We start from the raw sequence: 5,813 nt of genomic DNA, 5'->3' as shown, positions 1-5,813 counted from the left end.
ACTGGCTGAGGGGTAGGGGGCACTGGCTGAGGGGTAGGGGCACAGGCTGAGGGGAAGGGGGCACTGGCTGAGGGGTAGGGGGCACTGGCTGAGGGGTAGGGGGCACAGGCTGAGGGGTAGGGGCACTGGCTGAGGGGTAGGGAGCACTGGCAAGTCCTCTTCATAGGCCCCACAGAGCCTCTCTCCTCTGCCCCCAGATCTCTACAGAGGCTAAACCGTCTTTACCCCAGAGAGGCCATCGGGTCAGTGGGGACAGATCGGAGCCTAGGACTTAGAAGATTGGGGTGGGTGGGTGCACTGCTCTACCATATCCTCCAGTCCCTTGTCCCTCAAACCTGGGCTATGCCGGTCAGGCCAGCACATACTCCCAACTTCCAGCTCCATTCCTGCCCTGGGCTACGAGGGACACTGAATGCTGCAGACCTGTCTGAATCTGCCTGGGGCATTCTGGACTTACCACAGCTTCCCTCCGCTTATTTACGAAGCATTAGACTCGACTCTCTTTTCCCTTTCTCTCCTGTCCAGTCTCCCTCCTGAGTGCTGTTGGAAATCCTCCTAACTAGCCCTTTTACCCAAATTGTACAGTGCATGCATGCAAACACACATACCAACTCACAGGTACATGCAAGCCCTTACACACACACATACACACACACACAAAAAAAAAAAACACCCAACATGTATAAACTCCTGAGCACATCAGCCCATCCTTGAAGTCCCGGGCCCACGAGACATGCAGCTGTGTTCTCTCCCACTGAAGAGCATGCACACAGGGAAGTACACAAGCACAGTTTCTGAAGTTGATGCTGCCATCGAATCTTCCAGAGCCTGTCAGGGATCAGTGCCTTCTTTTATCCTCGGTAGGAGAGCATAACGTGTGCTCAGGGTGTTTGGGGCCTGTACAGATTGTATGACAGGACTGGGGAAAACCACGCCCTGGAAGGTAGCTGAGCTCTGAGTCATCCCAGAGAACCTGGAGTAGGAGCACAAATCTGAGCTGGGGGTGTGGTCTGTTCACGGGAACCAGAACCTGCCCATCATCTGTACTCAGTAAATCAGCTGAAGATCCTAAAGCAGGAAGTGGGAATCAGTGGGCAGGCTCCAGAGGGGTGTGGACTTGGAAACAGGAAAGGAAGGAGCTACTTGGGCCTCTCTCAGGGAGTGGCCCTCACTTCCAAAAAGCATAAGGTAATGATGGCACTTTCCTTGGGGCTGGCTACTTGGGCCCTGGTGAAGCCAGGCCCTACCGTGGCCAGGAAGAGCAGAGAACGGCACCCACAGGGTCTCTTTCCACCTAAGTAAACTTCAAGAAAACCATCAGAGAAAGAGAAATGAACGGCGGTAAAGTGGAGTCTCAGGGGGGCAGAGAGGAGCCAAGTATAATAGAAAGACCAACGGCTCTAATGTTTGAACAGGATTCACATTCTCCCTCGGCCACTCTACCGGCTGTGTGACCTTGGGCTACACACCTACTCTGCTCTTCAGTCGCCTCTTCTAGAAAATGAAGATACACTACCTACTTTGTCTGATTTTGGTAAAGATGAAAAGAGATGGAAAGATGTAAAAGCGCTTCGCCCAGTGGCTGGCACATGGCAGGATCCAAAAGATGGTGGCTGGATATGAGAAGGCGGTAACAAGAAGGCCTGAAACCCAGGACAGGAAGATTTAGGGTCTTCCTTCCCTGGAGGGGACTGGGGCTGCTGGGGCCAAGGCAGGACCCAGAAAATGAAGGGCAGCTACAAACAGAAGTGACTGTTCCCAGTCAGGAGAACAGTGTACAGTGGTTTAGTAAACTATTGCCAGGCTGCCTGAGTTCAAGTCCCACCAGCTATGTGACCTACAGCAAATTTCTCTGACTCAGTTTCTTCATCTGTCAAATGCTCATGGTAATAATGATAGGATCTATTTTTATGCACTAACTATGAGAAGTAAATGAGTTAATATTTGTAGTGTTTAGAATAGTACTTGACACATAATAATTGCTATACAAACATATGCTAAGTAAATAAAAATAAACGAGGCTCACATGCTGATGGGGACTCTGGCTCTGAGGACTCAGAGGAAGCAGGGCAGCCACAGGCCAGGGGCAGCCTACCTCTACAGCAGCGCTCTTCAGAGCCCCGCACTCTCTCACTTCCTCTTTTTTCCTCCATTGGCTGTGGTTTGTTTACCTTAGGAACAAGTTACCCCTTTAAGTCTTCAGGCTGCTCAAGGGTTTAAGGAAAAAGAGATATTTATTTATCTGTTGCTGGTGGTGCTGTAAATTGGTCCCATTCTCCCTGGGTTATGTAACAAAAACCATGATACTGTTCATATCCTTTGATCAGATAATCCCACTTTGGGGACCATATCCCAAGGAAATAAAAAAGCAATTTGTACACAGATGTTTATAGTAGCACTATTCATAATAGCTCAACCTTGGAAGCAGCCCAAATACCCAATACTAGGGAAATGGGTAAGCCAGCTAGGGAACAGCAGCACAAGGAGTAGTACGTAGCCATTCAAATAGCTAGATATGATGCAGATGAAGTAGTGAACATACCAAGATGCCAAGCATTGTAAAAATGTCAATATTCTCTGGAAAATTTATAGACTTAATGCCCTACTAATTTAAATCACACTAGATATTTTTTTTACAACTCAGAAAAAAAAGATTCTAAGTTTCACATGAAAAGTAAATAAGTGAACAATTATATCAAATAAATTTCTAAAGAAGAGCAAGTTTGATCAGATGTTAAAACATGTTGTTGCACTATCCAGTTTGGCTCAATGGATAGAGCGTCAGCTTGCAGACTGAAGGGTCCTGGGTTCATTTCCAGTCAAAGGCACATGCCCAGGTTGCAGGTTCGATCCCCAGTAGGGGGCATGCAGAAGGCAACCAATCAATGATTCTCTCTCATCATTGATGTTTCAATCTCCCTCTCCCTTCCTCTCTCTGAAATCAATAAAAAAATATTTAAAAAAACATTTTGTTACAGGGCAACAAAATGAAAGCAGTGTGGTGTAGGCACCAAAACAGACATTTAAATCAGTGGGACAGAAAGAGGCCAGAAATAGACCCAGTCACCTAAGAATTTCATATAGATATTAGAAAACAGGGAGAAGGAAACAACTCAATAAATGGTGCTGAGAAAAGCTTTGTCACTTGAAAAATGTTATTTCATATTATATAAAATCGAATGTAAGATGGATTAAATAATTAAAATGATGAAGAGAATCTGTAGATGCAGGAAAATATAGGTACAATGCAATGTTAATTTTTTAAAATTCAAAGAAGATTGTACGTTCTTACTGACTACAACTCCAAAAAAGTACAGGTCTTAACCTTGATACGGATCAAGGGATGAAACATTATGATTGATGTAAAGAGTTGGTGTTTCAAATTGATGGAATTTTTGTTGTTGAGGAGGTAGGAGTTGAATGAAATGGGGAAAGGAGAGGGATGTAAATGCTTCCACCTTTCCATCAAGGCAGACAAGAAGTCCGTGCTGCTTGTGGGAGGGCTGGGACTGCATTGGCTCCAGGTCAGATGGGGGACTCAGCAGTAGAGAGCCAGGACAGCTGCCTGGGAATACTCACTACCTTCTCATTTGACTCTTGAACCTGGCCCTGAACCTGGGCTTTCCTGCCCCCAAACCAGACTCAGACACCTACCAGCTCCCTAGAGGCCAGACTGCCTAAATTCCAATTTCAGTCATCCACTTAAAAACTGGGTGGCCTTGGACCAGTAACTTAACCTCTCCGAATCTGTCTTCTCATCTATAAAATGAAGATCATCCCCTAGCGGGTTTGGCTCAGTGGATAGAGCATCATCTGGCGGACCAAAGGGTCCTGGGTTCAATTGCAGTCAAGGGCACATACCTGTACCTCGGTTGCAGGCTCCTTCCCGGCCTGGGCCCTGGTGGAGGCTCGTGCAGGAAGTAACCAATCCATGTTTTTCTCTCAAATCAATATTTCTCTCTGTCTTTCCCTCTCTCTTCCACTCTCCCTAAAAATAAATGGGAAAATATCCTCGAGTGAGGATTAAAAATCCTATATAATAAAAGCCTAATATGCTAAGTGACCAACCATTTGACTGCTTGACCAGTTGCTATGATGCACACTGACCATCAAAGGGAAGAAGCACTGACCAGTAGGTTAGCTTGCTGCTGGGGTCCAGCCAATCGGGACTGGGCTAGTCGGGCTGGACACGCCCTGGAGCCCTCCCACAGTCCCTCCCCAGCACCAGGCCTCTAGTAATAATAATTAAAAAATAAAATAAAATGGAGATCATAATAGCACCTATTCATAGAATTGTTGTGAGGATTAAATCAGTTAATTCACGTAAACCCACCGAACAGTGTGTGACCCAGAGTAATTTCCCAATAAAAATCGGTAATGATTTGGGTTGGGGTTGAATGAAAACAGTGTTTGATTTCCATGATACCTAAGGCTTCTAGGTCTCCAGTTGGTTTTGAAGCTGAGCCCGCCTGGCTTTCTCCACCATCTCAGCTGACAAGAAAAGAGAGACTTGGCCAAGAGAGGGTCTTTGGTGCAGACCGAGAACCCAGTGCTGACACGCAGGGCTCAGCTGCCTCAGATGCCTCCTCCCTCATGGGGATTCAGCTTTCCCCTCCCCCCAGGGAAGAAGACCAAGGCAAGTATTCATCAAGGATTTGGTAAAAACAGGCTTTGTGCCTGGGGGATAAAGAGAAGAGTGGCCAGGTCCTGGGCACTTGACAGCAGGCCTTGTCTCACTGGGCAGAGGACTGGCCCCAGGCACACTCTGTCCTGCTTGGAGCGTTCTTACACTCAGCTTCCTCCAGCGATCACTCCCTCCAATTTACTTCCTCCAATTTGCTCCCTCCAATTAGACTGCAGCTCCGGTAGTGGTAGCGAGGCTCCAGGCTTACAGGAAAATGGGGGTGTTTTTCTTGAATTGCATTTCTCTAGTCTTCTTGCTAAGTCGGGCACAGATAGGGCAACAGGAGTGGGAGGCGTAGTGAGTGGTCTGTTTCCTGTCATCTTCCCTATATGTCCCTCACACATAAAGCTGGGAGTGTCCTTATCTTTTGGTGAAAGCATTTGTGCTTATTGCTATATTTTATTGTTATTATCAATCTCATTGTAATTAGCCAAGGTCAGACTTCCAACAACCTACTTAATGGCCCCTTAGTGGCCCCCAGGAGGAGCAAAGGGAGTGACCACTGGGTGCATGCAGGATGGAGGGACATGCAGGGCATGGCTCTTTGGGAGCCAGATTGCAAAGTGCTTTCTTCTCCTGGGGACGGGACCAGGTAAGAGCCACGATGGGTACAGAACAAAGTGAGTGTCAGCCCTGGGGAGAGGGGGGCCCAGCAGGGCTGCAGAGAAAAGAGAAGGGGGAGGCCTGGAAAGAGGTGAGAAGCCTTTCTGACTCCACAGTGAAGCCAACCCCACACGTGTGTTCAAAGAGTTTTAAAGCCAAACAGAGTTGGGGAGATTGATTACCAAGAAACCTTTCATTCGCCCACCCATTTATTTATGTATTTATCTATGCAGCTAAGTTTGTTGAGCTTTGCTCTGAGCCAGGGACTGTGCCTGCTGAATGCTGAGCTGGGCAGGCCTCCTGGGAAAGGGGTTCAGGAGGGGCCCACAGTGGAGGTAGGGGGAGGACAGGCAAGCCCAGCAACACTCATTTCTATCAAAGCCCGAACCAACCACTTTTCAATCTTTCTGGAATTCCTGTGACTTTGTACTTTGCCTGTGTTTGTTATTTTTGCTAACCCCTGTTTGCCTGTAGTTCCTGGTGATTAGAAAAACAAGCAAACCAAGCCTTAAACATGAGAAGGGGG

This window comes from Myotis lucifugus, unplaced genomic scaffold (assembly GCF_000147115.1).
Source record: "Myotis lucifugus unplaced genomic scaffold, Myoluc2.0 scaffold_381, whole genome shotgun sequence".
In the NCBI taxonomy this organism is placed as follows: Eukaryota; Metazoa; Chordata; class Mammalia; order Chiroptera; family Vespertilionidae; genus Myotis; species Myotis lucifugus.
The sequence above is the reverse complement of the archived record's forward strand: the minus strand, read 5'-3'. Positions refer to the sequence as shown.